General features: G+C 54.6%; 1 protein-coding gene across 1 annotated transcript in view; it reads left to right on the top strand.

The window, feature by feature from the left end:
- LOC121665810 (phosphatidylinositol 3-kinase regulatory subunit gamma) overlaps nt 1-26103 on the top strand; it is a 78201-nt gene that overhangs the window by 19078 nt on the left and 33020 nt on the right. The gene's annotated exons all lie outside the window — the stretch shown is intronic.

Here is a 26103-nt window from a genome sequence, read left to right as displayed (position 1 = left end):
TCAGGCAAGTCCTGCCACCACCCCTCTCCTTATACCTAAAAGTGAGGATATTATTACTCGGCTGTCATCACATTAGGATGTTGGGAAGCTTAATTAAATGCCTGCAAAGCGATTTTGAGAGCTGCAGATGAAAGGGGCTATATATAAAGTGCAAAGAATTATTATTAGCGGTGCGGCCCATGCCCTGGTCCTGCTCCCACCACCCTGGCCCCACTCCCTGCATCCCGGCACCGGGATTATTTTGGTGCATGTGTGGAGTTGTGGTTTTATAATTATACATGTAAAATAGCTATAAATACCCTGCAATAACACGGCGGCTGTGTGCGCATAGCACAGGAATAGGAGTTGGGAGCTGACATAAGGAAACCATGGTGTGACCTCATTCTGACTCAGATGTAAATATACCTCATGTGAGGGGGCAGCTGGGGGGCTTGGGGCTGCTTGGGGCTGCAGGGACAGTGGCCTCCTCAGCAGGGAGAGGTTTGGGGAGAGATCTGAAGCTGTCTGCTAACTCCAGGGAGGCTCCTGCAGGGCCAGGATCCTTTCTCTCCCATGCATCCTGGGACTGATGTGGGACTCTTTGAGTCTTGGATGTTAAAATCTTAAAGAATAAAAACGTCAGTTATGGAATTTGGTTCCTGGAGGGGCTTCTCTGGGTGAACTTGCTGTTGTTGAGTTTGCAGCGTCCCTTGCTCTGGGCACTGCTCCTGGGGGGTCTCTTTAGCTGTGCTGCGAAGGAGAAAACGGGTCTGTGCTGGCTCCTGAAAGTTATTCCTGGGATGCAGCACTGGGGTCATGCTGGAGGCACTGGTTTGCACAGGGCCATGCACTGGTTTGCACAGGGCAATGCCACAGATCCACGCCGAAGCTGGGATGGAGCCTGGGGCCAAGTGACTGCATTCAGGCCACCTTGCTGTGCTCTCCAGCACCCCGGGGGGACGTTTCTCAGCCCCATGGGGGCTCAGGGGGGCATACAGAGCCCACAGCAGGATCCCAGTGTCTGGGAAAGACTGTTTCCCGAGCAGGGTGAGGGGGCAGGGGAAGGCAAAGGGAAGAAGTGATGCAAATACCAGCTCAGCTGAAGGAAGATGACTTCATCTCCTTTTCCTCTCCTGGTGCTATTTATAGTCACTTTAATTTACTCCCCTTTGCTTTATTATCTCTCCAAGAAGCCGTTAGCCCTCAGACAGCAGGGTGCCTTTACTCACCATGCAGCCCAAAGTTCTGAAAAAAAACCTCAACTCACCACCAAAAACACCCGAAAGTGGGGGCAGGAGGCAGAGTAAGGCGGCAAAGCGCTTGGGCAGGAGCATCGCCGTTGTATGACATAGCTTTCTGGAAAAAATGAGAGGATTTTTGGCTCCTTTTGGAGAAAGGAGTGAGAACTGGGCAAGGAAGATGTCCCCTTCCTCCTTCAGAGCAGTGGCGGGAGGGGCAGAACCAGCGGTGCCAGGGTCCCCTTCTGTTTTGTTGGACCCTGCTGAGGCAGACACCCCCTGGTTCCGCCCAGGACCCCCAGCCCTGCCCTGCTTCACTTGGGGCAGTGGTATCATGCCAGGAGATGGGGATCAGCACTATCCCAGGTTCCTTGAAAACACCTTCCCAACAAGCAGGTTTGGCAGCCCTGGGCCATGGGGAAACTGAAGCACAGCATCTCATGGAATCACCCTTCCAGTGGCTTGAAAATGCAGTCCCTGGGAAGGTTGGTCCCCACATGCCCTGCCCCGAGCCCAGCTCTGTGGCACCCCATACCCCAGTGCTCAGCAGAGCTGCAGTGGTGGGTGACAATCCCATGAACATCCTGTGATGTGACACTCTGGGCACTTCCCAGCCCGAGCTCCACGCAGGCACCTCGGGGACAGCATCGACACTGAGCAGGGCTGCCGTGTTAAGCCAAATTAGAAAGATCTGGCTTTGAAGTTTTTAATTAACTTTTTCCCTGTTTGCTTTCTTCTGGATCCAAGGGAAAAGCCCAGCCTCCTGCTCTCCCCAGCTTGTGTGGCATGGTGGCAGTTGCAGACTCGGATGTACAGGGGATCAGGAGGGAGCAGGGGGCTCGGGATGTCGTCCAGCACAGAGGGTGCAGCTGGGGGCTATGTCCAGGTGCTGCCCTGCCTCCATGGGAGCACCCCTGCCCAGCCATGAGCATCCTCCCACCTGGCCTGGCACACTGGCCACAGGGAACCTCAAATTTGTGTTACCCCTCGGTGTTTCATCCCCTTGGAGCTGTCGGTGTAGGTTAAAAATAGCCAGGAAAAAAACCCAACCAAAAACCCTGCATGGAGAGCAGCATGAAGAAGCCATGGCTGAGTGGTCCCCTGTGCCAAAACACCTCGTTCTGCCTCCCCGAATCTGCAAATAATACAGAGAAAACAAATTAACGCCAGGGAAGGGGAGGGAAAAGAGCCAGAGCCGAGCTAGCAACATGAGGTAGGGAGAGCAGCTAAAAATAACAGATCCCTGAAGGCATGGGGAGGAACATGATGGGGATCCACACTCCTGCCATCCCAAAAGGCAGCCTTGTGCCTTCCCAGCTGCTCCTCACAACACAGCCCTGCCTGGTGAATCCAGAGAGGGAAAAGCCTCCAAGAAGGGCAGGAGCAGGGAGGCAAGAGGTGCGGAGCTGGGCTGTGGAGCCAGGAGCAATGCTCCCACCTTCAGCAGAGCATGGGGGTCCCCCAAGCACCCAGGGGGCCCAGCTGGGAGGGAGCTGCTGCCTGACCCACTTGCAGGCAGCTGGCGGGCAGTGGGATGCTGCTGGGAGACCCCAGGGGTGCTGCCTCTGCAGCTAATTTTAGCCTGTGTTCAATTAATCATGGAACGGGAGGGGATCGCAGCAAGCCCAGCCTTTGCCAGCGCCTCCACCAGCTCCCCTTTCCACCCCGGGTGTGCTGCTGCAGGGTTTGGAGGAGCAGGGGCCAGGCATTCCCTGATCCTGTGATTTTGACCTAGGAGACATCCTGTGCCACAGTCCTCTTCCTCCAGTCAGCTTTAAAAGGCTGGGGCAGCCCTGGGAAGGATGTTATCTCCTCGTGCCTCAGTTTCCCCCTGTAGCTGGCAGCGGTGACGTTTGCTGTGGAATTTCTCAGGTTGCCTGTACAACTCTGAGCAGGCATTTTCCTGGCATGCCAGAGCTCTGGGATGCCCCTGGGGTGGGGAGCAGTGACCCCCAGCAAGGCATGTCCCAGCCTGTCCAGACCTCTGCTGCATGTCCTAATGGCAGCCCCTTTCCTGGGACTCACCAGCTCTGCTCTGTAAAGTTGGGGCAGGAACAGCTGCATTGCTCGGAGTCAGGCAGCTTTCCTGGCACAAGGAGACACCCTGGCAATGCATTTGGGGTACAACATGAGAGCCCTATGATCCTGCTCTCCCCACAGCCCAGCTTCACTGGACTCAGTGTCAAAAGCACAGCATGATCCAGCCCTCCCCCGTGACAGAGGGAACAGCTCCTGACGGAAACAGGGCTCGGCTGGGATTGAAACCCTTTTCCTGCCCGCACTGCGTGGCCAGAGCTGATAAGGCCTGGATAACCCCAAGTATTGTGTGTGCCGCCAGCCCATGACCTGCCAGCATGAGAGGAAATGCTGCTGCTCGGCCAGCCAGGATCCAGGGGGAGACTCTGTGTGCCGGCAGTGGGGTGCTGGAGTGCCCTGCTGTCTGGCCAGCCTCCTCTCCCTTTGGCCAGCACATGAAGCATTGGGATGGCTCTGTCAGATGGTCATTGGTGCCAGCCCAGGTTGCTGTGTCAGCACTCACTGGCCAGCTCTAGGCTGTACGGTCATGAAAGCTGCCAGCGTGAAAAAGCTGGGGGTTCAGGGTGATTGTCTGGCACAGGCAGGGTTTGGTCCTCAGGATCAGCAGGGCTTTTGGCATGGAGCTTTGAACCTGGGGCACCTCTGCCTGTTCCAGAGGGCAGCTCCTGGAGGCCAGACTGGCTGAGCAACCTGGAGGGAACCACCAGCTTTGCTGTCCCACCCCAGTCAGGGCTGGCTCGCTCTCTGTGCCAGCCGCTTGCCAAGCCAGGCTGCGGGAATGTGTGTGCCCGTGCGCGTGTCCTCCCGGCTCCTGCCCTCAGACACTGTCTGGGCTGGCATCACCCTTTCTGCTGCAGTGGCTCTGGCTAAACACCACGGGCAGCTTCACAAAAGAAAATGGGGAGGGTGACAAAGCGCCAGCCACTGCCGGTCCAGCTTGGCACCAAAGCCAGGAGCATCCTCTACTGTGCAGTGGCATTTCCATCCCCTGCCTCCTGCCTGGCACCGGGTGGGCAGCAGCACGTCCCCCTGCTGCCCTTTTGGCCAGGAGATGCCAGAAAAGGGCAATACTTCCCATGGGGAATTTCATGCTGGAGTAGGGAAGCTGATCTCTCTGTGATCCCACCAGCACCCCTGGACTCTGCCTCCCTTGAGAGCACACCGGCTCTGCTCCAAAGGGGTGGGAGGAGGCAGGCTACCCGACGCAGACACATGAGCAGCTCTGGGGAAAGGCAGGATTTGTGCTTCCAGGAGAGAAAATGAGTCACAGGGGGATGACAGGGCTGTGCCAGCAGCGGAGCGCGGGACTGGGGTAAGCGGTGGTTGTCGGCTGCTATCCGGGAGGTCAGGCAGAAATGCTCTTACAGGCCTTGCCTGGCTTTAAAATCTATTAACGTCATTTTGCTGTTCGAGCCAAGAGCCGCACAGGCAGCAGAAACGTTCGGGCATGGCTCAGATCAGAGCAGGATTTCAATTACAGTAATCAAAGGTGACACAGATAAGAAACCCCTGGTCTATGGAGCTGCGACAGCTGTCCTCTGGCTCCAACCGGCACCCATCCAGAGCAGCTCCATCAAAATCACTGAAGTGGTACTAGGGTAAAATTGGATTGGATTCCATTTTCATCTGCCGTGGTGGAAAACGCTTTCCCTGCACTCCTAGGGGAGGAAAACCACCTTCTCAGGGACAGCAAGGGAGGAAGGTGCCAGGCATGGAGGAGGGGACAATGTTCGCAGCAACAGCACTGATGGCTGCTTTTAGATGATGGAGGCAGCAGAAGGAATAGCTGGGATGCTGGAGCATCAAGGCTCTGCCTCCTGCTTTCCCCTCTCCATTTCAGCCTGGCTCCACAGTGACTATCATGGCTGAGGCAGGGATGTGCTCAGCTTGCTGTCAGGCTCCCCAGAGGGCTGGGCAGCCCTCTGAGCCCCATCCATGGCCAGAGCATCCCAGGATGTGCTGCAGGATGGACCCCCAGCCAAGGAAAGTCTGCAGAGAGGGTTGGGAGGTTGGAGGAGAAGATCCCAAGGGGCGGGAGCTAGCACTCTTCTCTCATCCTTGTAAATGGCAAGGTGGTGCCCAAGGGAAAGCTGCCTCTGCCACTGCTTGCATGTGCCCCTGGTCAATCGTCCCCGCACTGCTTTTGTGATTTTTTGCAAATCTTTTGGATGGCAGCAGGGCATCCCTACCTCTGACTCCCTCACCCCTCTGGGATCCGACTCCACAGAGCCACTGGTGCCCACTGCCACGGCCTCATGGGACCCTGGCTGCAGCCAAGCCATGGGGGCATCCCTGGGTCCTGTACACACAAGGGGTCCTTTCTGCCCGTGCCCCAGCACGGCAGGATCCGGCCAAGACACAGCATCTCTTTCTGTGCCCGCTGGCCCCGCTCCAGCCTGGCCAGGTGTCAACTGCCTGACCGCAACGTGTCCCCCCCCAGTGCTCCGCCAGGAGCAGGAGCCCTCTCCCAAACACTGGAGGTTTGTGCAGGGCGGCAGGGCTGAATGGTGGGTCTGTGTGGCTGGGAATGCTGGGGGGAGGGAAGTTGACCGCTTGTTTCATCTGTTTACCTGGAAGTGGAGATCAGGGCCAGGCGCGGCTGCCGCAGCGGCGGCACTTTCATGCCAGTGCTAACGGGATGGGGAGTGCCGTGCTGCACCCATCCCGAGCAGCCTGCAGCATGCCAACGATGGGGACACAGCAGGGACTTGGCAGTGCTTCCCTCCCTCCATGTGCCTGCACAGTCCTGAACCCTCCTGCTTGCTGCAGCTGGAGAGCCAGAGCCTGGGGAGGGATGAGGGGATGACCCCAAGCCATCACAGGGGTGGGTGATACTGCAGGTCATCCTTTGTCCTGCAGCATCACTATGCCCCAGGGCTCTACAGGGTTCCTCCACATATGTCCCCATGCCAGCTGGCTCCCCATCCTGGCTGTGTTCCTCATACTACTGGTGGTCTCCATCCTGGCTGCACATCCCTGCCCCATCCATAGCTCTCTGTACTGGCTGTAGGCTCCCACACTGGCTGTGGATGGCTGTACCAGCCCTATAACTGTGAAGGTTGTGCATCCCTGCACCAGCTGTGTCCCTGTACCAGCAGTGTGCCCGTGGGAGCCACTTAGCAGCTCTGGGAGAGAGGGGCCACCCAAGCAAGTGCCGGGTTTTGTCCTTGCATGGCCAGGACTGACAGCCACACATAAGCTGCTGGGGAGGGAAAGGGGATGATAGCATCTTCGTCAGTGCCTGGATGCACGGGGATTAATGAAGCTGGCTCGCCATCCCCAGGATTCAGGTTGCCTTATCTGTGTCTATCTGCTCTTACCCAGGCACTGCTAGAGCTGCTCCCGATGCGCACAGCTAATCCCAGAGGCTGGCAGATAGGGCAGGGACTGCTGCCTCCACTCACACCCTGCCCACGCCCACAGGGCCAGGGGCACGGAGCTGGGCCATGACCTGTCCTGCCCCAGACCAGCTGGTGCTGGAGATAACCAGAGGCACACGGCAGAGGTGCCATGAGTTGGGGGTCTCAGTCTGGCAGTAGTACGTGCAGGGTTGTGAGGCAGGCACTGGCATTGCCTCTGATCCTGATTTTGAGGCTGTGTGACCTTCCAGTTCTCCCAACAAAGCTGTGTCTGCCCAGTTCATCTCTATTCATCTTTAAACTCAAAAAAGTCACTGCCCCATGGCTGGAGCTACACCAAGTCTCTGGGAACTTGTGGCCATTCCTTGGTTGAGTAGATTTTTCCATCTTTTGGATACTTCTGGCATTTGGGGAGGGTTGCAGGTGGTGAAGGGGCTGGGGTATCCACAGAGGCTGGCATCTCACTGAGCAGCCTGGCACCGTGTCATCCTCAGGAGACAGGGAGCAAGGGCGAGATCATTTCACCTCACACCACACAGATGTGGCTGCATCCTTGGCTCTTCCCAAGTACCTGACTGCCTATCCCTGGTGCCATCAGGAGGATATCTTCCCTCTGGCTCCTGGCACCTCTTCTTTCCCCATTCTGTGTTGGCTCTTCATACCCTGGGGCAGGAGGAGCATCTGGGGCTGTGCTTCGGCACCATCCCAAATTTCCGACCTGGCGTGCACAGTGCCACGGCAACGCCTTTATTTTTTCAGCTGCTTCCCTGTTTTCTTTGCAATTGGGCTCTTCCACTGGGTGATGGTGATCACAGGGGCTATTTGGGCAGGGTTCGGCATGCTGCTGAGCAAGCAGCTTGTAGCGTGATGCCTCGTGGTGGCCTGCCCTGCCACATGCCCCACACCTTGCATGGCTCTGACCCTCCCTGGCCAGGCATGGAGGGAAAAACATCACCTGGGCTTGGGAGTGACTGCTCAGCTCTGCACACCTCAAAGTTGCCCTGGGACCTCAAAGCCACCCATTTTCCATGGGCTGTACAGCTCCATGTACCACAGACATGGACTCCACAGACTGATGTCCCCAAGGTCGCCAATGCCACCAGAGCTCTGGGTGTGTAGCAAAATGGTGCTGAGGATGGTGAAGTGGGTGCCCAGCATAACTGGCATTGTTCTCACTTCCACGACAGTCCTTCCTGCTAGGAAGCATCTTTTCTGTTGCCTCCTGACCCTGCTACAGTGGGGTTTAAAGCTATAAGGAAGGTGGCCTGAGGAAGGCTTTGTAAAATGCCAGTGGGGAACCATGGCAAAGGGACCCCATGCCAAGGGGGAGAGTGGAGTCAAGAGAGCACGAGTGCCCAGGACCCCTGTAAGAACAGGGTTTGGAGGACAGTGACAGGAGTCTGGAAATGCAAAAAGCACAAGGCAGAGCTGGCCCTGCCCAAAGAGCCTCTCTGGGCAGTTTCAGGAACAGTCACAACCACTGAGTGGCTGCACGTGTCTGAAGGAAGCTCTGCTCCACACCTTCTGACAGCTGCTTCTGCAAGAGCCTTAAATTGAAACATTGGGGTGTTTCAGAAAGAGAAACCTGAGTGGTTTGGGGACCAGAACAATTCAAAAGGTCCTAGACAAATTCACAAGCCATCAGTCTTGGCAGGAATCTGGTCTTTTCAGCAAGAAAGACAAAAGCCTTTGTCCAAGTAGTTTCCACCCAGCTTTTAGTGGGATTAGAGCTGCAGTGTCCTGTGCTGGCAGGCATCCCCCGGGCCAAGCACAGCCAGCCCCTGCAATCACTTTGTGCAGGGCCCAGAGTCCATGCCGGCACTTGCTGCTGCCATCACTTCCAATTTAGACCTGCTCATGGCAGAGACCAATATAGAAGCACTTTGCAGGATGGCACTTCCCCTCCCTGGGGAGCCGGTGCTGGCACTTCACTCTTGCTGCTCCCCAGCTCCAAGGAAGACTGAGGAGCTTAAAGTACTTTTTTCCAAGAAAGGTGGATTTGGTTTGCAGAAAGATCAGGACTGGGGAACAGTTGTTCTGCTCTGCCAAGCCTTCTGCCATCTGGAACAGCTTTTGGTTTCCTTCTGGATACCTCTTCCATGAGATGGCAGGACAAGAAGAGGGGCGAGGGCATCACTGGGACCCTCAAGGAGTAGAAGGATGAGATGGAGTCAGGGGACACATGGGTCTGTCCCTGTGTGCCCTCTTCACAGGGGTGGGTGAAAGTCAACCCGGGCAAGTGGAGAGCTGGTTTAAGGAAGGGCTTGGAACAAACTTCACTGTGGAAGGCTGTGGAAGCCCCCAGTCAGCCTGTGCATGGCATGTGCCCATTCTGCCTTTCCCCTTGCCAGGGTGGCCATGAGCTCCTGCAGCCACTGGTTCCCATTCCACATTCTCCAGCCCAGGGGTGGGAAAAGCCTCATCATCTCCATCTTCCCTCTTTTCTTCCTGGGGAAAAACATAAAAGCAAAGTCATCACATCAGGGCTGGGTTACTCACAGACTAAAGAGGGGAGAGCTCTTCCAAGGCAGTGGGCACTGCTAACCCCAGCTCCCCCTCGGTGAGGTTTCTGGTGTCTAGTAAGGGGTTGGTGCTCCTGCAGCTTTATCCTCAGTAAAGTCATAAAAAATGTCTCCCATTCCTCCAGCTGATTGTTCCCACAGAAACTGGGAGAGAACTGGGTCTCTTAGGCACAGTCCTCCTCACAGCTGGAAAACACCCCACAGAGTTCTTCCAGGGGCTGGACACCAGCTCCCATTGGCCCTGCATGGCTCTGAGCCACTCATGTCTGTGCCACATATTGATGTCCCCTGATCCCTACCAACTGCTCTGCGCCAAACATTTCCTGCATGGTGGATGTGATTTGGTGTCCCCGAGGCTGACACTCAGCTCAGGACCATGCTGCCACTGTCCAGGCAGCCTGTGCTGTCCTCAGCATCCAGTGCTTGAAACCACAACCTCTTGGTGAGCATTCTCCCTGGAGAGGCCGCTCTCTGCAATTAATCCAGGCATGGTTTATGCTAACGACTCTCCCCACTTTAAATTATAAATGGCCCTTGGCATGTGTGCACACAAACACACGTGTGTGCACAGAGATCCTTTAAGGCCATCATTAGCTGTAATTAGCAGGATCTGTCATTCATCTTTGGCAGTTAACGATGAGCCCTGAGTCAGAGGAATCCAGCGGCAGATAAAATAAACACGATTTCAAACAGTTTGGAAATAACAAGCCCTCATTAATCAGACAAGCCCCAAAGGGAAGCACTTGGAAAGTGGCGGCTTCTTTGCTGTTGCCGAGAGTGGGGCTGGGTGGGCTCCAGGCCGGCCCCTGTGCTCCCCAAACCCTCGCTCCAGTGGGAGTGGGAGGCAGGATATTCTTGCTTGGCTGACTTCATGGCAGGACTGAGGTGTCAGAGCCAGTCAGCTCGAGCAAAGAACCTGAAAACTGGCAAAATCCACCCAAAAGGGCTCTGCACGGCCCCTCTCTGGGTGACAGCAGCTGAGGCGCGACCTGGCCCTGAGGTGCAGGTGGGGGCAGTGCTGGTGCAGGGCTCAGCTCTGGGTAGAGATGAAGCAGTGCCAGGGCAGCACATCCCACAGCCATCACTCACCCCAAGAGCTTAAAGGCTGTGTGGAGGGGAGCACCCCCAGGATCCAGCAGCACAGGGGAGAGAGGATTTGGGGAAGGGGATGGTACAAGGGATGTTTCCTAGGGAGCAGGGGGAGCTGGGGAGACTTCTAACTGTCACAGCTGCAGCTAAATCACAGCAAATAGGAGGGGAATGGGACACACGAGGCTGGTTTATATTACAAAGGAGCGGTCCATCATGGGGTATTTAAAATAATCCGCTTAGATGCACAGTAGCAGATTTGGAGTGCTAAGGGAATTGAAGGCGCTGTGGCTTTGCAAGGCTGGATCAGATCTAGTTAAGATGCCACTTAGGACAGTACATCCCATTCTGCCTTGATGCCCCAGGGCACAGGCACACAGCACCTGCAGCCCCTGCAAGGCTGCTCCCATCCCACCAGGGAGGCACCCAAGGTGACACTGGCCACATCAGGATGGGTGACAGCATCCTGTGGTATCTCCCTGGGACTGGTGGCAGGTTTGGGGAGCATCGAGATATGGTCTGGATTAGGCACAGGACAGGGGATTTCCATGAGAGGCCAAGCCTTTGGAGTGGTGGAGGAGGTGTAACTGGTGCTTGGGGTCCAAGGGCACCTTCATGCTGAAGCCAGGTGCCTGGCAAAACAGCTGGGACCAGGGGGTGCTCAGGAAAGAGCTGTACCCACACTGCCAGGGGTGGGAACCTTCTCTAAGGGTATCCATGTGCCATTGCCTGCTCAGCTGGGGCGGGGGACCTGGTGTGGGGTCCTGGTAGGCTGGGACCAGGTGCTCCAGGGGAAGAGCTGGGGCTGGGGCTGCCTCTGCATGGCCTTGCAAGCGCCCCCAGCATGTGGCTCCTAATGCCACAAGCTAGGGGGTCCTCTGCTGGGGTCTGGGTTCAGTCTGGGGTCTGTGTGGGTAGGAACATGGGCTGTCTGAGCATCCCTGAGCATTCTCACACTGCTCCTTTAAGCTAGGCTGAAAGCTCAGCCCCAGGGAAGCCAATTCATCCTGAGAGAGGGATTTCATCCCAGAGACTTCATTACAGGCAGGCATTGCCCCAGAAGAGCATCCTTCCAAGGGCAGATGGTTTCCACCTTGGGCTGGCTCAGGGGGTTCAGCCTGCAGTGGCCCTGCAGAGCCAGAGCAGCAGCAGCAGCCTCTCAGAGCCAGGCAGCGTAGCCAGACGTGACCCCATCACCGAGCTGGGCCTCACACTGCCCATCCCTCTGCTCCCAGGGAGGGCAGGGCCCAGGAACATGCCCACAAAATCTGAGGCTGCATGTCAGATTAGGCCACAGGACTGGCTGCCCCTCTTCTTGTCCTCAACCTGTGCCCTCTGTCCCCCTCTGACCCTGCTACAGGGCTGTGCTCAGCACGAGGGCTCACTCTGACAGGTTTAAACACTGTCCCCAGCTCCCCTAAGCATTAATCCAAGGGAGGATTAAGGTTACCAAGCTCCTGGAGCCACCCAGTTCTCACGTCTCCCACAATGGACCCCTCTGTCCTGGCCCCAGAGAGGGCACAGGGCTCTGTTGTCTCCCTGGGACTTGCTGCTGTCCCCCCTCACGAGCCCCCCAAGCTCTCCTCCATCAGCAGGCACCTCACTGGGGTTGGGCAGCACCTGTTCAGCTCTCCTCGAATTGGGGACCACAGATCATCTCTGGGGCTTTGGGGGGTTCCAAGCCCCTGTGACCACCTTCCCCCTGCTCCTTGCAAGCCCTGGGGTGAGGTTTGGGGTGGGCATGAGCTTCTCCCCTCTCTTCTCCCCTGTTCCCTAGGTGCTGTGCTCTGGGTCAGCTCTGGGTTTGTGACAACCAGTTTAAATGCATAGAAAATACCTTAATCCTGGTAAGACCCTGGTCCCTGCCTGCTCATGCTTCCCGTGAAAGCCCCCCACTTCAGCCATAATCCCCTGGGAGAGGTTATCTGTGCACCCTCCACTTGTGGGAGCAAGGGACTCTCCATGGCACCCACAAACTCCTGGGGTTGGCACATAGGGTCCTGGCTAGTACTGCCCAGGGATTTCTGTCACCTGCAGGGGACAGCAGGGACAGAGGTGCTCCTGCCACAGGGTGAGATGTCCAGTGGCTCCTGCCACCCTCCTGTGCCCCTTAGTGCCACCAGCTCCAGAAGTTTTCAGAGAGAACCAAGTAACTGTAAACTATTTTTACATAGTTATGATCATTTTTCATTTCTGTTTTGAGTTACTATATACTCCACAATGAGCTGAACTCCTAGCTTCCCAGTTCCTACCCCTTTGCAACTCCTGCCCCATCCCATCCAGAGGGCTCCCCAGGGCATGGGATTGGGGGAACCCCTGGCTTGTGTGGTGAAAGAGGGCTCTGGCTCTACCCCCCAGTCCCCTTTCCCCAATGTCAGGAGCTTCTGCTGCCTTTACCTGCCCTGACCTGCGGCCCCACGAGCTGTAATCCCCCTCCTGCTGCACCCACAGGATCAGAGGCTGCCAGTGTCCAACCCATCCCAGAGAAAGGAGGGCATTGGGGGGGTGGTAATAAATCCTAATGATAACCTGGGGAGAGGGGTAGGGCAACAGGTTCTCACCACTCCCTTGCATGGCAATAGGAAAAGTCTGTGTTTGCAGAATTGTCTCTTTTATTTATAAGAAGCAAGGACAATGCTGGGATAGAGACTGAGCTGAGCTTTTAACCAGTCAGATTACACTTAGCAGGAGCATTTACCTCTGCCTCTAATCCGCCTGCCACAAAGACTTGCTAACTCCTTCCCGGATTTAACTGGAAGGCTTCAAATCTTCCTGCAGAGGAGAGAGTTAAGCCTGGGCTGGTGCTGGAGGGCTGCACGGGTCAGGGTCAGTGCTCCTTTCCTCAGGCACATCAGGTTTGGGCTGGACATTTGAGTCCCAGACTCAGTTTTTTTCTGGCAACAGGTCCTGCAGTCAGGACAGGCAGGGGATGGGAAGGTGCCAGGAGCCCTTCAGTCCTTGGGAGCTCAAAATCAGAGCCTATGCAGAGCAAAGATTTGGACATTCCTGAGCAAAAATCACTGCTGCTTAAACACAGAGCAGAGGAGAAAGTTCTGGAAGAGCCACCTGGTTGGAACAGTCCCTTGCTTTTATCTGGATTTCTTGTAAGAACACAAAACATCCATAGCCAGTGCTGGGTGGCTTGGGAAGGCTGGGATGGCTGCTGTAGCATATGGTCATGCTCCCGACACCCAGTGTCCCCTGACACATGGCTGGTGTCCCCTGACTCCCCCAGCCCACCCTGGAAAAGCCATGTTCTCCACTGCCTGCACAGGGTCAGGCCCATCGATCCACTGGTGGGCAGCAGCTCTGTGGCTCATGCCAGCAGAATCCCTCCCTTTATGAGCATTCCCTCGCAGGATGCTTTGCATCCATGCCAGGAAGGGGAGAGACAAAACTCCTGGCCCTTGACCCTGCAGCACATCCCTACAGCACCCCCAGCACAGTGACCCCGACACTGCTGGGGGCCATGGTGCCTCAATAGGAGCACTGTGAGGCTTTGGGGCAGGGGGACAGGGATGTGGCACATGCTGATGTCACTGAGCTGGCTGGCATTGGGCAGCTCATGGCGCTGTGGGAGACCCACCAGCAAAGATGGTCTGACTGGGAGAGCAGCCAGGAGAAGGGCTGGAGCTCTGTGGCTGGCTCCACAAAGCCTGGCCTGACAGGCTGCCCACCCTTGGTCTCACCCCGCTCTGCTGGCTCTAAGCCTCACATGCCAGGGTCACAGGCTGAGCTGGGAGAGACGCGTGAGCTGAGACAGCAGAGCCAGGGATGAAACCTCCCCTGACTTCTGGGAAGCCGGCAGTATCGGAAATTTCCCTCCCAGCACAGCTGCGTGGGAGGGGACAGCAAGTCCCCTCAGCCAGACCTTGCACGGTCTCCCGCCATCCGGCAGCACCTCTCGGGCTGCAGGGACACGCGAGGCTCCATGGCAGCCCGGGCCAGGATGACAGGATGGCAGCCATCCCACTGCCACCGCCCCGCCGCTGGCTCCACGCACAAAGGCCGGAAGCTGGGCGCAGCCGGGGGGTTTCCCGGCTCGGCCGTGGCCCCAAGTGCCCCAGGGATGAGCTGGCTGCCAGCCAGCAGCACCCAGCCTGGCCTCTGAGTCCCTTTGCTGTGCCGTTCAAGGGGCTTCTGCCACAGTCAGGAATTCCCTGCCTTTCCTCCAGCTGCCCCAGTGCTGCCACGGTGGAATCAATATGGGGGGCTCCATCTACAGCATCACCCTCTCCTTTATACTGGGTGCAGAAAGCACCTGGCAACAGAAAATCCACCTCATGTGTTTCTGAGCCAGGCTCTGGGGCCTGCAGCGGGCAGAGGGTGCAGGGCTGAGGGTGCTGTGCTGGGGTAGGGCTGCAGAGTCCCCCCTTGCTCTCCTTCTCCAGCCTGCTGGGCAAGGGGCCAGCTTGGCTTCCGCAGCCCTTTCTGCAGGCAGGGCTGGTATGTTCACCACAAGCTATGGACGGCCTGGCTGCCGCTTACAGTAAATGTGAGCGAGTTGTTTTGGGCAGGGCAGTCCCGCAGGCAGCAAACCGGCCGTGTCCTACTGGCACCGCCGCCTGCTGCAGGCGTCTCCCGTTTCCAGCGCGCCCCTTGGCTTTCCCAGCACTGACCCACCGCGTGCCAGACCCCGGCATCAGCACGATGCTGCTGTTCCAGGGTTCCCCCACCTTCGTGGACTTCCCCAGTGTCTAGGGGAGGGAAGAAGCACCTGCCATCACCCCCCTGCTTTGCCTCAAGGTGCGCAAGGAAGCTGGCGAGGAAGGATACTGGGGCACACAGTGATGCCAGCACAGTCCCACAAACTGCTGCCCAACCACCCTCTTGCTGCTGCTTTCTCCCATCACTGCCCTCCAGCCATCAGTTCCAGCAGAGGGACAGGGGGATTTTTCTGCCTTCTTGGGACAGTGTGAAGCCTTTGTTCCTGTGGTGGCCAGCAGATGAACCTGAAGCAATGCTGAAGCATTTTCTTTAGGGCTTAAGTGGGATTTATGGGGTGAAGATGCCTGCTCCAGCCCTCTTCATGGATGGGTAATTTCCAGCATTGGGAAAAGGCAAGATTTGGCTTAACCAATAGAGTTTCCCTGAGCCCTCAGGATCCTATTTTCCATTTCCTTATCCACAAGTATTTTCTCCCTACCCATCTTTTAAGTGAAAATCACTAAGGGGTGCATGTCACCAGAGACTGTGAGGTTTGGGGCTGCAAGGACTGTCCCACACTTTGCCTCACACCTGTACCTCAAATCCAGAGGAGGGTGAGGTACATGCTAGCAAAATTTCATTCTGTTGAATGACCAAGAAGCAGAAAACAAGCAAGGCACTAAGTGACCCAAGGACAGACCACCTCCCAGCAGCTAAGCCCTGCCACCCTGACCCACCAACCTGGGGACATTGCCCCAGAACAGCTTTGCCAGCTCCATGGTGCCTTCTGCATTTGGCCCAACCTTTCCCTGCATGGGAAAGGATGCATAGCAGACACAGGCAAGGGATTTTCCAGGGTGGAAGCTTGCTCCTAGTCTGGTTTTTCAGAAGCAGACTGCAAGCTTGTGAATCGGAGGTATTTGTCAAGTTGGTTCCTGCAGTGGAAATGATCAAATAATTGTTCATACACCCGTCTGGCCCAATGGCTCATGCTCACAGAGCAGAAACTGGCTGTCAGGCTGCAGGATTGTGGTTCCCCATGATGCTGTGGCATGTTTGTAAGAGGAAGATGCTGAGGCTGCAGGTGCCTTTCCAAGGCAGAGCTCTGCCACGCTCCAGGCACGCTGCCAGACTGTCGCTCGGCCGGATTCGTGCTGCCTTTCTCTCGGAGAGTCTCAGAGAGGGCTGTACTTCACAGCAGGGTTTTCCCATTCCACTTGCCCAACAGAGTGCTTCCAGCATCTTCTCCACCCCTTGTCCTCTCCTTCCTCTTCTCACCAGTTTGCAGTTCTGACAGCCCGTCTTTGGCTCTCCCCACTTCCCCATGCTCAAGCAGGCATCCAGAACAACCCTGCTGGTCTGAGTGAGGATGGAGGACATGCATTCCTACGGGAAAGTCAGGTTCTCCCAGCTGCAGCCTCTTCCAGCCCCTAAAGTGACAGTGACCTGAACATTTCTATTCAGGCCAACTATTTTTTCAGGCATTTTTTACCTCCTCTAATGTATTTTTCTTTTTCCTTTGGGGTTGAAATTATTCTGGCTTTGTGCAAAAACCAACTCTGAAGTGCTTGGGGAGTGGAAACCTCCCATTATACTTTTGAAAAATAATATTAATCTTCCCTCTCCTTTTATGAAAAGCTCTCTCCCCAATGGCTCAGGACTGGAGGTAGGCATTTGATGTGGAAATAGCCCTTGCTGGAAGAGCCCTTTGATGTTTGATTTTCACAGGGCCAACTCCTAACCAACCATGGGGGGCACAGGGTGCTGGCAGGGTTGGGCTCCAAAGGGTGCCCAGGAAGGACACGGAACAAAGGGGAGGTGCTGCCAGACCCTTATCCTGCTAGCCTTGTTTCCCTGAGCAACAGGCAGGTGTTTCCAGGCTTTAAAGACAATAAAACCAGGGGGATTTCCATTCACGAAGACTGCCCTTGGCCTGATTCAGCTCCAGGACCTAAGGCAGGTGCCCAGCCTGCACTGAGCCAGAGTGATCCCTCACCCAGGGCAAGAAAGACCTGGAATCTCCCATCAACCAAAGAGCCCAGAGGGGACTGCAAGAAGCAGGGTTTGGCCTCAGCCGCAGAAATGCAATGGCAAAGGGAAGGAGGACACACTGTCTGATACCGTCACCTGCTGGGTTCCCCAAAATGCCTATGCTGAAACACCCCCACTGCAGAGAGATGGGGCCATACCTTGAGGATGAGATGCCTGAGTTTGGTGTGTGGTGCACTGGGGGCTGGAGCACCACAGACCTGGGCAGCATCTGCAAGCAACAGCATCCCCACCCTTGCTGCAGGGGAAAGGGGACAGTCAAGTGGATTCCCGCTTTGGGACTGAGCCATTGTCTTGAAGTGCCTCTAATGGCAGGGAGCCGGGTCACACGCTTGCTTCTTTCAGTCTGACATAGACCCCAGCTCCATATTTAGTGGGTTTAGTATCCCACCGACTTTGCCTCCTGTAGTGCGGCAGCAAGTTTTTCTCCCCCTCCCCTCCCCTTCCCTCTCCTACTGTTTTCATTCATTTAATTCCTCAAAGCACTTCTAAGAGGCCGTTCATCTGGGAGGTATCGCCCAAAACAAAGCTGTATTGTGTACGCTTGGTCAAAGCAAGATAAGAGCTTCCCAGCGATAGGGGAGTAAAGGTGCTTCTTCAGGTGCTGGCAGCTCTCAGAGAGCGCAGTGTTTGGGATATGTCAACTCACCAGCCAGGATTTGCCTAGGTACAATATTGCTCTTCACTTTCTGGCACCCTGGAAACTGTTGTATCAAACCTTAGTTCAGTGTTTCGGCCTGGTAATCAGCATCACATGATTTACTTTGTTTCTCCCCTTTTTCTTTTCGGAGACAATATGCATTTTATGCTCAGTCAGCAGAAGGCAGGGCAGAGCTCACCCTTTGGAGCATCCCACTCCTGCGATCTCTGGCAGCTGATGGCTGTCTCTACTCTCCACAAAGAGCTCATGTCCAGCACATTCATGGCACCAGGAAACAAAAGGTTTTCCACTGAGTCCTCTACTAACCTATGTGTTGTGAGAGAGACTTTTTACCGAAAAGCTTTGTCCTTAGTAAAAAATGTTGCAAGTTTTGTCTGGTCCTTGAGGAACAGATAAACTGCTGGACATCCGGAAATCCTGGACACAAGCACCATGCCGGCACAACTCAGCCCTCAGGCACAAGCTGAGCAAGACCAGTGATCCCAGCCGTACATGTGCTGCGCAGTCCCTCTGTGCATGGGCTGTAAAGCTCATGCTTTCCAAAAACTCTGGATTTGTTGAATGTTTTGAGGACATCTGTGCAGCGTAGGCACTGGTGGGCTCAGGATTCCAGCAAATGGCCCAAAGATTTACCTGGTGTGCTGGGAAGCTGAGCTTCATGCTGCAGTGGCTGATCTGCCAGCCTGTGCCCACCACTTGCTATGACAGTGTAGTCAGGATTTGGCGGATGTGAGAAATTTTGGGGTTTGATGGATAAAGTCTTGTCTAGTGGCACAATGTGGTGTGCTGGTTTGTAGGGATAAGGGAGGTGCTTTCCTGCATGTTTTTAGAGGATACCTAAGACTCCACAAGGCAGGCGTGGCAGCGGAGACAGAGTCAGTTCTCAGTGCCCTGAAGTCCCACCCGTCCTCCAGGGAAATAATACTCTTCTCTTGGGAACACAGAATTATTCAACCAAATTGTTTGGAAATCTTCAGCAGGGAAAGAACCTTAATGCAAAGGACAGATAAAAAAAGGTCTTAGTGAACCTGACCTGCAAGTTGCCTTTGCTCAAACCCTCCCTGCCCATCACCTTGGCTGGACAAGGAAGGCATTGCATTCACATGCTGCATTTTAAATGCTCACCCTATACCGCGCTGTTTGTTTTATTTCCCCACTCAGCATTCGGAGGCTCTTCTTCTTATGCTTATTTACTGTAAAGCAGAGAAAGCCAGGGAAAATGATCTCCAAAGCAAATAGAGCCATGTTTCCATTTGGGAAAACTTAGAGGGAAAGTGCGTGTAGCTAAGCAACAATGCATGATGGTAAATGGGTCATTTTCCAAGGCATGAATTGCATGTGGATAACTGCAAGGAAAACAACCCCAGCCAACACACTGCCGACACTTGAATTCTTGGCCTAAGTGATTAATAAGAAATGAGAGGACTTTTCAATACCCCCGAGAGCTCCCTGGGTTGTTATGGGGGTTTTTCTCCAGCTTTCAATCTCCACCCAAAATCTGGGGTGGGAGTCTCCGTTCCTGCAGCTGGGCAGAGATCCGAGTATGGATGTGTTGCAGTGAGGTTCCCTGGACACACAACAATCGGTCAGTTCCACCAAATCCCAGGGAAAGCAATGGGGGCAAAGGAGTTGCGTGACAGGACTGGGGACTCAGCCATGAGAAACTTCCTTCTATTTTCGGCCAGAGGGAAGCCAGCATTCCCTGGTGCATTAGGACTGAAGTTTGATCCCAGCCTCCTCCAGCATTGCCCAGAGGTGGCTTTGCTCCCTTTGCCTCCCTGTGAAACCAGATGATCTCTGCTGCAAGGAAAGGGGGGAGGTTCTTAGTGGGGGGTAACACTTTACGGACTTATGAGGGTACTACTACCAGGATAACACCAGCAGAGGGATGGTAAAATCGTTTGGGAGGCCAGGAATGGGAGAGTTTGCTGCAAGATAAATAGGTGAGGCCACACTGGGTTGGGGGCGTAATGTCCACATCATGTAGCTGCTGCATAATGGGGGACCATGCCTGGCTCAGCCGCAGGTGGAGGGTTAGGATACCCTTCAGCTTTGCATCCTAGGGTAGGGAAACTATTGTGGTGGGGTTTTTTTTCATAATAATAACAAATCTACAAAGTTCAAGCTTTGCTTTTGAGGAAGTGAAAAGTCCTCTGGGCTTTTCAGAATTCCTCTTACTGGGAATGGTGCCACCTTCAAACCCATGCTGGCAATCCAGCTTGAAGGTCACCAAGTGGGATGTCAGCAGAGCAGGGCTGAGACCTCACTTTTCCTAAACATGCTGTTGATTTCCTCTTCCTGCTGCTTGCATCACTGGCTGGGATCAAAACATAGACTGCCATGTTTATTAAAAAGAGTTACTTCAGGAAGGTATTGGGATTATTTCTTTCGTCCATGAATAAAGTTCTACAGTACCTCTTAAAATCAGACCTGAGGAATTTACAGAGTGGTTATTGTACATTCCTTGGGGGGCAAAAAAAAAAAAAATCTAAGCAAGTAGTTCCAGTGCATTGAAGCAATGAATAGAGGAAGTGAAAAATATTTTAAATTCCTATACAGTGTTACATTTTAAAAGTGTAGGTTTAGGACATTAGAATCAGGGAAAGAGCTTTTTTCTCTCTTTTTTTTCCCCCCTCTAATTTCTCTGAACTTGTTACAAGTCTCCTTCCATTTTGCTCACCATTTCCAAGCAACTAAATAGAGAGAGGCCTGGAACGATGACAGAGATGCGAAGTGCACAAAGGGACCAGAGTGTGGTCCGATAATTCTGTAATTGGAGCTGCTCGAGGCAAAATTTTTTTCAAGCCAGTGTAAATGGGAATCGCTGAAACCCTTAACAATCGGTCTGTCAGGCTGCTTCTTTAATGGATTGCTCTGTTTAACTCTCTCTGTTTGTCACTGGCAAGATGACAAGAGAAATTAGTGTACTGGAAAATATAAGGTAACTGGCAGTTCCCCAGCCCAGTTCCACAGCCCCGCAGACCCCGGGGTGCTGCAGCGCCAGAACCCGGCTCACCGGCTGCTCTCCTCCCTCTGTGGAGGAGGAGAAGGAGGAGGAGGGGAGCTTACAACCTCCTGCCCTTCCTAGGGATAGGAAGACCTGCAAAAATACCCCGTGGCTCTGGGACTGACCTAGTGAAGAGCATGTGGAGAGAAGGGGTGCCCCATGGCTGGTAGTAGGCCAGGACTGGGGTGGGGAGAGCACCGAAGCGTCCTCCCAAGTAGCAAACCTTTCATCAGCTGCGAACGGGCTTTGCCGCCTGCTTTTACACCACGGATACCCTTTGTTAAAGCGCTGCGGGTTAGTGTCAGTTTTCTGGGAGTAGTGGGTGTGGGTGGGAGCAGTCACCGTTAGAGAAGATGCTTCCAGCGTGTGCGTGAGTGTGCGTGAGTACATGTGAGTGCGTGCAAGGGTGCACTGCTTTGGAGATGCTCCGACATCTCCATTGTTTGCAGCCAGACCCTGAAACTTGGCAGCAACGATGCCCCGAGGCTAGAGATGTACCTTTCACTTTTCCCATGAAATTCCATTCTGGTTTGGCCGAGTTATAAAAAAAAAAAGTTTGAAAATCACCATTTCCCTTCTGCTGCCTGCATTCCTCAGGAAAACTTTGGCAGTCTGTCAAAACAATAACTGAACGTGAACTTTCTAAAGAGCTGGCCCGGTGCTGTCTGCCAAAGCAGCAATTCAGCACAGCTCAGTGCAGCGTGTCCTTTCCCTCACCCCCCCATGCCCACCCCCTCGCACGCCCGTCCGTGGGCACCCTCCAGGTGCAGATGTGCCCACCCCAGACGCCAGTGTGCAGAGCACAGGGTTGGCATTCACTCTCCAGCTGCAAAAGCAACACACACCTCCTCTCCCCTCACAGGAGAGCAGCTTTCTGCTTCCATCCCGGACGGTTACTCCTGCAATTTTTTGGGCAGAAGCCCCCGGAGTAGTGAGGAAAGGCCAGTCCAAGCCTTGCTGAGGAATACCTTAGGTCCAGCTGCAGCAACCTACATTGTAGACATTTATTTAAAAGATCTTTTTTTTTTTTAATGTTATTTCCTATGTTAAAAGAATGTTGTTTACAATGCAAAGCCAAGTGCTTTTAAGTTAGGAAATGCCTAATGTATGATTCCTTGCAAGCTCAGCTCTGTGTGCATGCCTTGTGTTCCGACCTTTATGGACATGAGCCCCTATTTCAAACTCTTCCTTATTCTGTGGACAGGGAAGGGAAAAGGGCACAAGCTGCTCCTGGAGCTGTAAATAAGACACTTCCTAACACTGAAGCATTTCATTTGAATGTTTTTTGCAGACCGCATATTATTCTTTAATACAGGTTTTTAATGCAATGTATAATTTTCAAACCAAAGCACCCAACTTCGGCACACTTGCCAGAGTTTTTCCTCACCACAGAAATGTGGCCGCATCTGGGGTGGAGTGAGGCAACTGTTTTGCAGCCTGTTAGGACATAAAATGACTCTAAAGCAGAGAGAGGAAGCACAGTCCTTGTTAAAAATGCCCATTACATTTCACATGAAGGTTCTGGAGGATGCAGGAAAGCAAACTACTGCTACTTCACCCCTGCAGGGAGTAATACTCTTAATCTTGTGGCAAATGCTTTGTGGTCCTTATGGTACTTTTGGGGCTCAGACCATATAACTGAAGGGGAAGATGGTGCTTGCACTGTCACCGTGGTTCAGGAAGGTGGGATGAACCTCTGCCATTCCCAACACCTCTTCTCCTGGCAGCAAGCCCCAAGGTTGGTTTGCAGCGCACTGAGCCACACTGAGACCCCAGCGGCAGGATCTGAGCCAAAGCAGACCAACCCTTCCTCCTTCCCTCATCTCCTCACCTCCAGGAGCTGAGAAACAGGCAGGAAGAATCCGTTAACTAAACCAAACTGCTGTAACTGGTTGTTCTTGTGCTGTTCCTTGCAAGGTGTGGCTGCACCCGTGGGAAGCTGGCCAGCAGTCTCAGCACATTCTCCAAAAATCCCAGTGTCTGTGCAGCAAAAGGCCAGTAATTTCATGTAGCATCTACTGACGGCCAGGGAGTTGTCCTTTCTGATGTTAATGCAGTTCTACCTTCTCCAAGCTCCCCTCCATCAGGCCCTAAGCTTGTGCTAACAGTGAAGCTAATATCTGGATCTCGGGAGTGGCCAGGAGTCTCCAGCCTGCCCCAAAAGTCTCGCATCATTTTCGTGCATTTGGCTGGCAGCACTGTGGATTCAGCCCCCCTCCCTCTTCCACCCCTCCAACTATAAAAGCCTGTTGTGGCCCACATTCAGCTGTCGGATATCACATTATCATGGCTCGGCAAAGAGGAAACCAAGCAGTTTGGCACAAATGGCTTTTCTGTGTTCAGTCTGTTCCAGCACAGGTCTGTTCAGCTCCTCCTGAAGCACATGGAAGCGCTCAAAACTTCAATATTTAATCTTGCCTTGAAATGTGAATTGTCAGATCCGAGGGAAGGGAGCAAATGCACAGCCATCGACACAGGATGTTGGGAAGGCAGCAGGCACTGGGCTCATTTCTTGTCTTTCAGCCTTTGTGTGGGGTACCAGGTCCCCTCCTCCAGCACTTTGACTCCTGCTCAGGCACTGCCAAATCACCATTATTTTGTTTCAGTGTTTGAATGTAGCTTTTCCTATCTTGGGGTGATGTATTGAGTCTGCGTGGCCATTTTTGGCAGTGGGAGTGCTACCACACCTTGAGCATCCCTGAGCCCTCGGCATGCTCCTGGTTTTGTGTCTGCTCTGTGATGCTCAGACTTTGTGCCTGTGGAGGAGAGGCACAGGCAGAGGGGGTTTAGCAGTGTGTAAGGCAGTACATGAGCCTCCCTCTCCCCCCTGGGCACACACATGGACACCATGCTCATCCCTGGTGCAAGGTAGGCAGTGTGGTAGGAAAAGGAGCACCCCATACGTGCATGTTGGGAGCCAAGCAATCTTGGGTAAATTATAAGCACAGTTTTGAGAAATAAAAACACATTAATATTCTGTTCTCTCAAGGCATTATCCTACTGTTTACCATTACACACAATCCTCTGCCTTAAATTGCATCTTTGATTAAAGCAGCAATGAGAGAAACCAGTGCTAATAACAAAATGTATTCTGCTTTAAATCACTAAAGTGAAAACATCAATAAGCTGTAACCATCAGTGCCGCCATGAAAATGAAGGCAACCACCATGGGAAACAGCAAGGATGAAATCCACTTTGCCAGCATAAAAGCCAAGTAATTAGGTCTTATGTGGGTGGAACTTATAATGAGGTGCAGGAAGGGGGAAAATGAATTTCAACCTGAGTCTGCCTCCTCCCCCCACTCTGCCAGAGCTGCTAATCAAAGTTTGGGTGCTGCCATAGGGACCCCAGCTCCATTTTTTAGCTCTGCAGGGCCTGCAAAGCAGCATTCACCTCTGCACCTCCACCCACGTCTGACCCTTGTGGGATACCCCACACCCCGCCAGTGGGCAGCCGATTGCTTGCACCCAAAGCACCAAGTTAAATTTCACTGGGGGAGCCAGCTGTGCTTCCAAGGAGGGCATTTCCCTTTGAAGAAGCTGGAGCTGATACATGGTATCAGCTCAATAATTTAATTTAAAAATTAGAAAAAGGAATTGTATCTGGTTATCGTGGATTAATCAGAGTTTGCGGATGGGTTTATAAAATTAATTTATATACAGTGAGTGACTTGAATCAAAGCCCTGTGCTCCTTTGCAGCTGTCCATCCCTCAAGAAGCTCTGTTCCTGGAGCAGGCTGCTCTCAGTTGCTTGCTGTGGAAGTTGTGATACATCAGCAAACTTCAGATCTTCCCTCATACTCTTCCGTCGGGTACGGCCTTTCAGTTATTCAGTGCCGCAGTCACCCTAAGGTTCAGCCAAGCCAGGAGGGTGTTTTCAGGAGCTGCTACCTAATGCCACAGCAGGACAAATTATTCGTCACTTGCTGTTCCACGCTTTGAAGTGCAAATAAAGCAGGCAACTTCAGTGCTGGGTTTTCCAACATTCCCTGACATCTCCACAGCAGATCAAGGTGTTGTCCATCTTTGTGCCTGTGACACTGGTTGGGAGTCTCAGGAAGGGACTTTTCCTTAATTTCTCAGCAGCAGCCTTTCTCTAAGGATGCTTTGCCGCGCTAAAACCGAGGCTGAGTGCCGAGCTGGCTGCACTTCTGCCTCCTGCCAGTGCCTGCGGGCTGTGGCTGCCCATCGGGATGTGGCTGCCAGGCAGGCTGAGGTTCCATTTCGGGTGTGTTTGCAGCTCAGACTTAGCCCAAACCCTGTGAGAGGCAGACATCTAGTTTGGTGCCTTTTCCTGTGGGTTTTGTTTTTCCTTTTTTTTCCCCCCGCTGGTTATGCCACTAGAAAGCGCGCCGGATTTTTCTCGGGGGTCACACTCCTTACCGATGGTGCCCTCTGAAATGGTCAAGGTATTAGGTGGATTACGTGGCTAACACAGCGGGCAGCTGCCACGGCCCTGGCAGAAGAGGGAGGAGAGCCCAAGTTTGTGGCCAGTGCAGAGGCTGAGGGGTCAGCCAACACAGGCTCCCGCAGGGGATGTGGCCAGCGGCTTCACCTGCACAGGGTCCCCTGTGCCCGGGTCTCCCGCAGGCCCCATCCCCACAGGGCGGCCGGCCCGGGCTGGAGAGTGGCAGGGAGACCCGGCGCTGCGGCGCACCAGCTCGGGGCGGGGGCAGCACCGCCGGGGGTGCGGGCAGGAGGTGTTTCCCCAGGGGCAGCGCTGGGGCCGGCGGTGTCGGGGAGCGACTCAGCCGGGGAGCGGGGCCGGGAAGCGGGGCCGGGAAGCGGGGCCGAGTCACCCCGCGCCCGCCGAGCCCCGCTCTCGCCTCAGCGCTCGCCTTCCTTTGTCCCGCTTAGTAACCGGCGCTCGCGGCCAATCGCCATCGAGCCGGCCGGCCCCGCCGCGCGCTGATTGGCTGGGCAGCCCGCAGCCCTCTGCCAATCCCGGCGCCCGCTGCTCCCTCAGACAAAGGCAGCAGCTCTGGCAACTGCGCTCCGCTCCCCCCGCCCCCCGCGCGTGCTCCGCGGCAGCGGCCCCTTGGCGGCCGGCCAGCCAGGGGACCTACCACCTCCGCTGCTCGCCTCAGAACAGGGGGGCACTACGAAAAGGCGTCGAGAAAAGTGGCGAAAGCGAGCCGGGTAGAAGTTAGAAAAGAGAGGAAGCAGATTTTTATTGTGCCCTAAGCTTTCTGTATGGGTGTGCCTCGCCGGCGCTAAGAGGGATGTTTCCCCTTTATGTCTTTATTTTTTTTGCCCACCCCTCCCTCCGCCTCGTGGAAGCGGTCCCTCACACACATACCCGTTCACCTCCAAGGGGTTAAAAAGCCGGCGCGAAGCCCCGCCCCCTGGCGCCGGGGGGGCGTGGCCCGGTCCTCGGCAAGAGGCGGGTGGCGGTGGCTGGGCCCCTCAGAGCCGCTTAAAATGTCACCGAGCGCGGCCGCCCCGAGCCTGGCCCCGCCGCCCGCCGCTGCCGCCCGCCGCCCCGCGCCGCCAGCAGGGCACGGTGGGCCCCGCTT

This window comes from Corvus kubaryi, unplaced genomic scaffold (genome assembly GCF_017639235.1).
Source record: "Corvus kubaryi isolate FWS band 111438036 unplaced genomic scaffold, C.kubaryi_AGA036_p1.0 37334, whole genome shotgun sequence".
NCBI classification, from domain to species: Eukaryota; Metazoa; Chordata; class Aves; order Passeriformes; family Corvidae; genus Corvus; species Corvus kubaryi.
The sequence above is the reverse complement of the archived record's forward strand: the minus strand, read 5'-3'. Positions and strand labels throughout refer to the sequence as shown.